Raw genomic sequence first — 12,296 nt, 5'->3', positions numbered from 1 at the left:
AAGTTCAGGAGCGAAATGGGGCACCAGACATGCAAGCAGGTCGGTGTGCTCCAGAAAGCAATCAAAAATCAGCATCTCAAGTTGAATTTTTATCATGGAATGTGGCAGGCTGGACCAGATGTATCTCCCATACCCATGATACCCCTTTCTTCCACCGTAAATACGACATCATTCTTCTGCAAGAAACCTGGTCTGACAAAGATATAGTACTAGATAGTTTCAATTCTTTCATGGTATGGGCAATCCCAGGGTGTGGACAGGGGAGACTGAAGGGGGGGTTGGGAATTCTGGTATCAATGGTTCTGAAAGTGAAATCTATGATGAAACCCCCCTTGAGACAGCTGGCCATGGCAGTAGAACTAATAGGGGGTATGAAAACCCTACTGATCATAAGCGTATACTTACTTCCCACATCTAGAAAAGTAGAAACAGAAGGAAATTGGATAGACCTTGAAAACTATACAAGAGAGCTTATCGTGGAACATCTGGACACTTTGGTCCTGATTGGTGGGGATCTAAACGTCCGTATGGGACAAGATGACGACTGTCTCAGAACTAAATTTAAGATGATAGCCAATATAAAAAAAGATAGTGTGGGGACCCTGAATCAGGAGAGGGCATCTAAAGATCAACGTGCAAACTATGCTAGGGCCTGTCTATACAAATTTGCCTACAGACTGGGCCTCTCAGTTTTAAATGGCACAATTACAGGTGATACTCCAGGAAAATTCACATTTATGGCAGCATCCAAAGCTAGCACAATTGACTACATTCTGGTGTGCAGGGCTCTCTTTTCCATAGTTGAAACTCTCCAAGAATTTACTTACATGGAGGGGGATCACTTCCCTCTACATCTAAGTTTTCACCTAAACATTAGAAATCTAAACACAGAACCGAGATATCATACTGAAATTACAACAACAGAAAGAGTGGGCTGCCAAGTAAGATGGCCACCTAAACTGGTAAAAAATTTAAAACAGCTTCTAACCTCGAAAAATCTGAATGACTCCCTTAATTCAGTAGCAAGCCAGTCAGTCCACCGGAATCCTATAGATATATATAGAATTCTCCTACAACAGCTAAATCCACACCTTGTCCATATACAGTGGTGCCCCGCTTGACGTCGATAATCCATTCCAGGAAAATTGCTGTTAAGCGAAATTGTTGTCAAGCCAAAACAAACAAACAAAACCATTGGAATGCTTTGAAAACCAGTTAATGCATTCCAATGGGGAAACACCTCATCATCCAGCGAAGATTGCCCATAGAGAACCGCCAATCAGCTGTTTAAAATCGCTGTGTTCCGAAGCAGGGGTCCAGAAAGCAGCCATTTTGTGAAGGGAGGGAAGCCATTTTGCAGAGGGAAGTCATTTTGCGGGACCGGAAAAATATTGTTTTGCGAACAAACGATTGCCCATAGAGAACCGCCAATCAGCTGTTTAAAATCGCTGTGTTCCGAAGCAGGGGTCCAGAAAGCAGCCATTTTGTGAAGGGGGGAAGCCATTTTGCAGAGGGAAGTCATTTTGCGGGACCAGAAAAATTATTGTTTTGCGAACAAACGGTTCGCAAAGCAGGCTCCTAATCAACGTAATGTGAATTTACCCCATTGGAACCATCATTTTGCGATCGCAATAACAATTGCAAAAATGTCATCGTCAAGCGATTTCGACGTCATGTGGGGTAAGTGTCTAGTGGGGCACCACTGTAGTAGAAACCTTCAGAAAACATATAAACAATCCAAACCTTGGTTCAATCAAAGCTGTAAGGTAGAAAAACAATGAGTAAACCAGACATATCAGGAATACCTGAGAGCAGAACAGTGTCAAAAAAGATGCCCTCCTAAAACTATTGATACATTAAAAAGAATACAAACAGTGGGTACACCACAGTTAAAAAAAACTCACTAGAGAACTATGGAGGAAGGTGACAGAAGCAGAAAAAACAAAAATCCATCCCTTTTCTGGAAATTAATTTCAAGCAGACTATCAGAGGGCCTGGCGTGCTCTGGTCCATGAGTCACAAAGAGTCGGACATGACTTAATGACTAAACAACAACAACAATCGGCGCCCAAAGACCCATTATCCTCCTGTATCCCACCAGATAAATAGGTATCCCACTTTACAACTCTGTATGAGGATCTCTTCACTAATGTTTGGAAGCACTTCCAAATGGTCCCCAGTGACCCCAGGTGAAATTATAGCTCTCATAGATCAGCTGAAAAATGGCAAAGCCCCGGAGCCTTGACGTCATCCCACCAGAACTCCTAAAAGAAAATAAGACATGGTGGGGCTCCTTTCTAGCACCTCTTTTCATACATATCAATGACACAGGCCATATCCCGGTATCATGGAAAATGGCCATAGTGGTTCCATTCTACAAGAAGGGGAAAAGGGAAGACCCAGCCAACTACAGGCCAATAAGTTTGCGGAACATTATAAGTAAACTATTTGCAAGGCACCTCCTTGATAAACTCCTGGATTGGCTCAAACTACAAAATAACATTGGGGCAGAACAAGCAAGCTTTTGGCCAGGGAGATCCACAATAGATCAATGCCTAATTATACAACATCTTATTGAGAAATACTCAGCCAAAGGAGTAACTTCACTCTATGATTTGTGGATTTTAAATCAGCATTCGACTCTATATCTAGAATACACCACTGGGACAAATTAACAAACTCATCTATAGACAAAAGACTTTTATAGTTAATCAGGGCCCTACATGAAGAAACATACCTGAGAGTCAGGTGCAGCAGACAAGGACACCTCACGGAATCTGTGCAAACACACAGAGGTGTTAGGCAAGGCTGCCTACTGGCACCAGCATTATTCATCTTTTATATACAGTAAATGATCTGTCAAGCTGTCTTAACACCATTGATCTCCATTCCCCTAAACTTGGAGACAGAACAGTGCCAGTTCTACTCTATGCCGATGACACAGTAGTTTTATCCAGAACCCCTGTAGGATTGAGGAGGGCACTTAAGAAGCTCACCTCATACTGTGAACACAAACCCCTGGCTATTAACTATCAGAAGACCAAGATGCCTTCAGACGTAGACCCAAGATTCAGTCATGGCAAATAAATGGACACAGTATTGAGCAGGTGAACAACTTCAAATATCTGGAGATAGTTCTACAGGTCTCAGGATCTAGGCTTCAGCATAGTAAATACAGTCGTGCCCCGCTTAACGATTACCCTGTATAATGACAAATCCACTTCACGACGATGTTTTTGGGACCGCAATTGCAATCGCAAAATGATGTTTTAATGGGGGGTTTTTTTCCGCTTTGCGGCGATCGGTTCCTTGCTTCGGGAACAGATTCTTCTCATTACGACGATCAAAACAGCTGATCATCGGGTTTTCAGAATGGCCGCTAGCTGCTCAAAATGGCTCCCCGCTGTTTTTAGGAGGCATTTTTCGCAAGACAGGCACCCGATAATGGCTGCCGTATGGAGGATCTTCGCTGGACGATTAGGTATTTCACCCATCGGAATCCATTAACCGGTTTTTAATGCGTTTCAATGGGTTTTTTAATTTCGTTTGATGACGTTTTCACTGTACAGCAGTTTCACTGGAACGAATTAACGTCATCAAGCGAGGCACCACTGTATGCGGCAGATCAGGGAGAAAGATCAGCAAATAGTATAGTAAAATTCCCTCTCTCCCAAGGAGGGTCCTTTATACCAGCAGCCCTCAAACTCTACAAAACAAAGGCTTTAGCTCAGCTGTTGTATGGCTCATTCATGGGGCCACCCAGCTCTCACTTTGCATCACAAGAAATAGTTCAATCTAAATTTCTAAGAACTATACTCCAGGTCCCAAGATGCATGTCAAATGCAAGGATAATGCTAGAAACAGGATGCCTTAAAGTAGAAGCCTGGATTAAGATCCAATCTCTCTCTCTCTCTCTCTCTCTCTCTCTCTCTCTCTCTCTCTCTCTCTCTCTGTGTGTGTGTGTGTGTGTGTGTGTGTGTGTGTGTGTGTGTGTGTTTGTGGCTAAAGGGATAGTTAAACCCAAAAGGCCTATTTTCTTTTATATTTAACAATAACTATCAATCCAAGGGGGTCAAATCTGTCCATGGTTACTTGGGAAAAATTGGCCTCTCGCCCCAGGCACTTATATCTTCTGGAATAGAGCAGGTGAAATAAATAGTCAAACAAAGACTAGAGGACAATGAATATCAAACAGACCTCTCTAGCATTCAAAATATGGCAGTAAGGAGTTACACCAAAACTGTATGGAACTGGCCAAATACTTAACACCTCTGGAAATTAAAGGAAATAGAAAGCCTTTACTATTGCAAGGTGTTTGGCCCTCCCCTCTGCTGTACTAGAAGGAAAGTATAAAAATACTCCTTTTGCCACCTGAGGGAGAGTGAGACCATACAGCATATGTTTTTCACCTGCCCATTGTTATGACATAGCATGCAAAGAGACTATTACCCCTTTAATAGAAAGAATCTCAGGATGTCCAGAGGGAAACAGGCTTGGGTTCCTTCTCTCAGATGTTAATACGCAGATCACCTGTCAAGCTGCGAAATTCTGTGCAGCAATTCTTCAATTGTGGAAGTCAAATTCCAGCTAGATAGTAGCTCCCAGCTGTATGCATGCTAACATGTTCTAATGGAATATTGAAAATTAGAAATTATAAGGTTTTCTACATACGTGACTCGTCTAAGGACTGTAAATAAACTATTCACCCTACAAAGAAATAAAATAGAAGTGTGCATACTCTTGTGAGTGGAAAAATTTTTCAGGATTGTGATATGTGAGCAAACTCCCTGCTGGTCAGTCTGAAATTGATTACTGAATGAGCATCACCACAAAACAATCTTTGAGCATCACCACAAAACGATCTTTAAACAACATTTTCCAGGGGGTAGTTGTATTTGTGTGTTACAGGGGAAAGCAACAAATAGCCTTGCAACATCTTAAAGATTAGCAAGCTTTACTGGCCACAAGCTTTCATGGGCTGCAGTCCAAGAAGGCTTATGCCCAGTAAAGCTTGTTACCTTTTAATTTATGAAAATAATCCTGGAACAGCAAAGCTGGAAGGGACCCTATAGGTCATCATGTGTAGCCCCTGTCAAAGGGGTACAGTGGGAACTTGAACCTCCCAACCTCTGGCTCCACAGCTAAACTACTGAGTTATCCAGCAGTTGCCCTATGAAAGTTTCCTTTGAAGTAGGGATTGACAGAATACGCTCAATAGGGCCTGCTGGGTCCCCCAGGACCTATACATATACCACATTTTATTTGCTCAGAAAGCCCCTTCTGACACCTAGAGGTTGTAAAGGGAGAGTTTTCCATGCTTTGAGGGGGCATCAGCACCTCTGCTCCTACAAACCTCAAAGCAGTTAAAAATGTTTGGCCAGTAGAAGGCAGAAGAGGACATTTTCCGTATGTTTTTAAAAGGGAAGGAAATCATACTAGCAGCCTTCCAAGAGGCGAGGATGTGCATCTGTGGCCCTCAGGAAATCACCCCGTCCTCCTTTATACAAAAATAGCAGAGGGTTGCATTCATGTCCTAATAGGATCAAGTTGCTTTGGCCCAGTTCCAGTCCATCTCGAGGCAAAACAAGCTTCCCACTGAAGCTGCCAGAACTGAAGATGGGCGTCGACCAAAACTCTCTTTCTCTCTCTCTCTCTCTCTCTCTCTCTCTCTCTTTGCTGCACCATCTAGTGGCCTTGCTGCTATTCTGGGTAATTTCCAGCATTAAAGAAAACAGCCAAATCCCACCCAGTCTCAAAAATGTAAATAAAGAAATGTAATATAAAAGAACAACAGATCTAAAAATCAAGATGGTGGCAACAGACAGAAAAGATTACAAAATAGAATGGTCAAATAGAACTAAGTGACAAACAATTATGAACGGAGGATATCCTGAAATGCCTCCCTAAAAAGCAAAGTTTTCATATGCTTTCTGAACATTAGGAGGGAAGGGGCCGGGCATACCTCCACAGGTAGAGCATTCTATAAAAAAAAGGGGCCACCACAGAGATGCCCTGGCTCCTAGTTGTAGATTTCATGGCCTCCCTTGGGGTGGCCACCCACAGCTTCAATGTCTGGGAGGTGCGAGTGGCACAGGAAGTTGATTTTGGAGAGAGGTGCTCTAATAGGTAGCAAAGTCCCAAATTGTTTAGGGCTTTATAAGTCAACATTGGTACCTTGAATCTGGCATGGAAGCAAACTAGTAGCCAATGCAGGAAATCCAGGACCAGAGAAATATGATCATATCGTGAGCTCCTCAGAATTAGCCTGGCTGTCCCATTTTGTACTTGCTGCAGTTTTTGTACTGCCTTCAAGGGCAGCCCCACATAGAGAGCATTGCAATAGTCAGTCCTTGAGGTTACCAATGTGTGGACTAGTGGTATCAGGGAGCGCCTGCCTTTGAAATCTGGGGTTCAGGAAGAGCAGTTTTTTTTAAAGATTTTGCTTGCACACAAAAAACTGAGTGTGGAAGGAGGAAGAGGGAAGTTGTGTTGAAAACCTAAAAGATCTACTTTCTTGTCTTAAGGTACACTTCACTAAGGCTCTACAATCAGTGCTTTGGGGAATTGTGATTTTGATAAAACACTTGATTCCAGATTTGTTACTCTTTTTTGGGAAGAAATACTGGAGACAGAAAGCCGCAGAGTAATTCTTGTCTCTCCTGCTGTGTGGAACTATACACAAATAGAGATGGGCACAAACCGCTGTTCTGTGGTTCGGCACAGTTCAGCCACACAGCTTATTTTACGGGTGTCCCGGCTTCCCAATCCTGACTTCTCTGGTGGGTACCCATTCAGAGGCAGCAGTGCAACTTCCCAATCTCACCTCCTCTGGGGTGCCCACGGGAGAAGCTGTGTTGCTGAATTGTGGAATGGCAGTTCAGATCCCTCTCTATACACCGAGCAAGGCAAGCATGGTGACACGTACAGGTAAGGTGAAGAGAGGTTAGCGTAACCTGGCCATTCTTTCAGTTCTACCATGTTTCACTATTTTAAAAGCCTTAGACCACTGGTTCTTAACCTTTGTTACTCAGATGTTTTTGGACTGCAACTCCCAGAAGCCTTCACCATCAGCTCTGCTGGCTGGGGTTTCTGGGAGTTGCAGTTCAAAAACACCTGAGTAACCCAAGGTTAAGAACCACTGTCTTAGACTAGTTTTCAGGCATCATATCTCAGTAGTCCCTGGAACTATTCTAAACGTGTCCACTTTTTTTGTTTTGTTTTCTATGCCATGTGCCATTGTCATACATGTTGCCCCTCTAGATGTGAACCCTGACACACTATTTGTGTAATGTCAATAGGCTGAAGTCTCTGGGTGTCACATAAGGAAAACAAATCTACCTTAGTCCTTAGTCCTTTCTGTACTTGTGTACAGAAAGCTAAGGTTACCCAGTATGGTGTAGTGGTTAGAGTAAAGGACTAGGACTCAGGAGACCTGGGTTTGGTTCCCCACTCTGCCAGGGAAACTCACTGGGGACGTGGGACTGGTAAAATTGCTCCTCAGTTTCCTTGCAAACCCCACTATGGTTGCTATAAATCATTTCCAAGTTGACAACAGAAAGATAAAGTGTCAGAACTGGGCAGGTAAAGAAAATGCTGGCTACAAATGGTGGAGAAGAAAGCAGTTATAACACTCTTGTAGCTCATGGTTATGAGATGGGCTGGATCGGATTAGGAGGCTGGCTAGCCTGAGCTTTTGGAGTGTCTAGCATTTGTGACTTATTATTTTGTATGCAAATTAAGCTGGAATGATAGGGTGTTGCTTGTCAGTTTTTACAGTACTGTACTAAGCTTTTCATTGGAGATTCCTGGGTAGCCCTCAGCCAAAGGAAGTAAAAGATGCTAAAAGGCAATTTTTCTGTGACTCAAACGTATCTCAGCCCTGACAACTGTGGATTAAGCTATCCTGCTAGTGTATTCACTGAAATATGTCAGCAGGGGTGGTGGCATTTAATTTTCCAGCACAAGCTCCTCCTCCCCCAGACCTTTACACAACATTTCCACTAGAGAGCAGCAAATTCATAAGTCTTTCCCTTTTTAACTCTACAATCAGCCAGAACCTTTGCTAGAAGGACAGATGAAAGTAGCATAAAATTGAAAATGAGTTTCAAGACCTCCAGATCTCTTCATCAGGCAATATCCAAGATGTTACAAAAGCAGAGGAGAGATGCTGTTGTGTCAATTGTCAGAAATTCCAGGTGGAATAGAAGAGGAGATAGTAAATTCAAGTGGATCCTGCTTCGTTAGATATAGCACAGATTTCCAGTTGTACCTGAAAACTCTTATGAATAAGGGTGGAATGAACCTGTCAATTATGTATCCCTTTATGAGTGTGGATGTGGTGGCGCTGTGGGCTAAACCGCAGAAGCCTGTGCTGCAGGGTTAGAAGACCAGCAGTCGTAAGATCGAATCCACACGATGGAGTGAGTGCCCGTCACTTGTCCCAGCTCCCACCAACCTAGCAGTTCGAAAGCATGCAAATGCGAGTAAATTAATAGGGACCACCTCAGTGGGAGGGTAACAGCGTTCCGTGTCTAAGTCGCACTGGCCATGAGACCACGGAAGATTGTCTTTGGGCAAAACGCTGGCTCTATGGCTTGGAAACGGGGATGAGCACCACCCCCTAGAGTCGAACACAACTGGACAACAATTGTCAAGGGGAACCTTTACCTTTACCTTATGAGTGTGGGCTTTATTCCACATTATTGATGTGGAAACATTTTACCAAAAAAGTGAACAAAATCTACACCCATTGGTTCTAGCCAAATTCAAGAGGTACATGTATGGATCTGATCTTAGTGTAGCTTCTTGATACATAATTATTAGCTATGAAGCTGTTCAAGAAAAAGAGGAGCTACCTCTCAACACTGAACTAGGGTTTAATAAGCAGGGATTCCAATCCGCTTTAAGAGCTACTCACTTGAACTCTTTTCACAAGTGAAAATAACATAAACAAAGCTATTATTTGTTTCAAATTTTTGAGTCACTAATTCATAGGACTACCTTAGGCTGGAACCAATATGATGACACATAGCAGCAAAACATTTAAAATTAAAAAGATAATATTTTTAATTAAGATTCTGCCTATCAAATTTAGTTCTAAAAACTTAGGAGAAACAGAAACAAATAATTTTTTCATCCACCCCTAGCAACAGTATAAATGAGTGATTCATGGTTTCTCCATGTTTATTTTTGAAAATAGAAAATCCAGTGGATGGCATTGTACCCAGCCTTGGACAACACACATGGGTCCCTTACTAGATAGTAAACAAATATGAAAGAGAGACATAGTGTTGTTGTTTTTTTTTACATCAAGGAAGCTAGAGGTTTACTTTTAAGTGGCAAACTAGAACTCACTAGGTATGATGAAAAGTCAGCTCAGAAAACAAACATGTAACTGGACAGTGTTATAAACATCCACCAGGGGGCAGAGAAAACCTGCTATTAAAAATGGCTTATTCTGTACCTACATTAAGGTGAGTAGGATTTTGATTAATTTTAAGATGCTCTTGAAATAAGCAGAAATTCTGTAGCCAGGTTTGAAATGCTGAGATATGTCGTCTTTTCCAATGAGTTGCTCCATGAGGCCGTGGGAAAACCTATTCCCTTGAGGCAGTCAAAACAGAAATTACATTGGAGGTCTCTGCATTTGAAGAGGAGATGGTTGATACTTCACATTGGAATCTTGGCTCTCAAAGCATAGGCCTTTAAGGATCCAGAAGCTGAAGAAACAGATCCATAGTTCTGCAGAAAAGAAAGAAAAAGGAAAAGTCAATCTCTAAGTAGCTACAGCATTAACATCGTCAGATTCTGCTATATAAGCTCTGTAGTTCCCTGTTTACAAGATGGCAGACATAGGTCTGGTCTGTTCAGAGAACAAAGTGGGCTTTTGCTCAGAGCCTACTGTCTGTAGGGTGCCACATGAAGAAGTGTTTTTTGTGGGGGGGGGTTGTCCTCCATGATGGTGCTGCATAGCCTGTGCTGCCCCTACGTACTGGGGCTTTGAAGTCTTATATGTGCTGAGGTCACGTGATGGGACCATGATGCATGACCTCACGCTGTCTGAGCACCGGCAGTGTGCACAGCCTTTTCTTCTGCCACCTGCATCATTGAGGACCCTGGCTTGGCAGACTCTTGTTTTTATTGCAGGCTTTTCTTTGGATACACTTTTTGTTTTCTAGTACTGAAGGCTTGCTTATGATCATAAGCTAGACTTTATTTTCATTCTTATGTTGTTTGTTTACCTAAGCATTTTTCACTTAATTACTGCTACCAAGAGTACCTTAGGACATCATAGAATCAGAATCATGAAGTTGTAAGGGATTTTTAAGGCCAAAAAATCCAACCCCCCCTCAATACAAGAATACAAATCAAAGAATATCTGCCAGGTGGTTATCTAAATGTCTCTTGAATGCCTCCAGTGTTAGAGCACTCACCACCTCTTGAGGTAATTGGTTCCACTGTCATACTGCTATAACAGTTAGGAAGTTTTTCCTGATATTAAACCGAAATCTGGCTTCCTGTTACATGAGCCCATTGTTGCGTGTCCTGTGCTCTGGGATGATAGACAACAAATCCTGCCCCTCCTTTGTATGATAGCTTTTCAAGTATTTGAAAAGTGTTATCATATCCCCACCCCCGTCTTCTTTTCTCAAGGCTAAACATGCCCAATTCCTTCAGCCTTTCCTCATAGGGCTTGGTTTCCACCAACTGAACATACTACTCAAGATGATGCCTAAGCAGTGCTCTATAGAGGGGAACTAGTACCTTGCGGGATTTAGAGACTATACTTCTGTTAATGAAACCTAAAATAACATTTACCTTTTTTGTAGCCACATCACACTGTTAGCTGATACTCAGCTTGTGATCTACAACAACTCCAAGATCCTTCTTGCTCATAGTATTGCTGAGCCATGTATCTCCCATCTTGTAACTGTGTGTTTGGTTTCTTTTTCCTAGGTGCAGTACTTTGCATTTATCCCTGTTAAAGCTCATTCTGTTGTTTTCACCCCAGGACTCACTCCTAGCCAGATTATTTTGAATTGTGTCTCTGTCTTCCAGGGTGTTAGCTATTCCACCCAATTTTGTGTCATCTGCAAATCTGATTAGAATTCCCTTCACCCCCTGATCCAGGTCATTAATAAAAATGTTGTCTTAAGTACCGGTATATTATGTTACATTGTTCATGTTGTGTGACCTATTTAGGAAGGAGGTAAGAGAAAGAGAGGGATGACAAAGGGGGTGGGGACCATTATATTTTTTTTGCCAAGGGCCCACCAGAGCCTTGAATCGGCCCTGGGCAGATACAGGATTTGTAAACACTAGAAAGTATTGGTGAACGAGTGCACAGAGAAAACTCACTTTGGTTGCAAAATTTGTTTGCCTAAGTGCAAAACAAAATAAAGCTATAGTGACTTTGTTCATTGATAAGTCTATATGACTCCCATCTCCGTTGTAACAATATCTAGAATTTTCTTGCAAGGAAAAACATTTACAAGACAGACAGTGGTCAGAAGAGGGCAGCATTGTTCAATCGGATGTTTATAAATCTTATCACATGTGAGCAAGAAAATGAAAGAAAAATCTGTTAATGAGAGAAATTTATGAATCAAGTCCAATACTGTGCTCGAGTAATTCTTAAAGCACAATGGAAATTTCTCCTGCTTTCTCTCCTGCAACCATTTTTTTTTACTAAGACCAGTTTATCTATAGAGGGTTTCTTAGTCATCCAGAGCCTATTCTGAGGGCATTACCAGACAGTTGAGGGGAAGGAATTGCCCCATCACATGTCTGCTAACAGAACTAATTTAATCAAATAAAGAGGGTGCTGGATTCTGACTACTGGTGAGAACAAAAACTTCTACATTTCAAAGAGCTGCCCTTGAAGTTGAGAGCCAATGTGGTGTAGGATGGTGGACCAAGACACAGAACATATTGGTTCCAATACCCGTTTGGCCATGGAAGCTTATTGGGATTGCGGTGGTAATAATAAACTACTCCTTAAATATTTTGGAAACCCTACTATGGTTGCCATAAAGTGGATGAAACTTGACAACACATAAGAAGAACTCTAGAAAGACCTGTTCAGTTTTCACAAGGAGAATATAGTCCCACAAAATATGTTACTATGCTGTATTGTTTTTGTTGTTGTTAACCACAGTTTATTGTGACAACTGCTACAGCTCAGAGTTACTATTGCATACATTCACTGGGAAACATGTTGGAATGAGCTGTCCTCTTCTATTTGGAAGTGGAATGAGCAATTAAGAGCTGTTACCTTTTTTTAATGTGCTACTTGT

This window comes from Pogona vitticeps, chromosome 4 (assembly GCF_051106095.1).
Source record: "Pogona vitticeps strain Pit_001003342236 chromosome 4, PviZW2.1, whole genome shotgun sequence".
NCBI classification, from domain to species: Eukaryota; Metazoa; Chordata; class Lepidosauria; order Squamata; family Agamidae; genus Pogona; species Pogona vitticeps.
Note: the sequence above shows the minus strand (reverse complement) of the source record.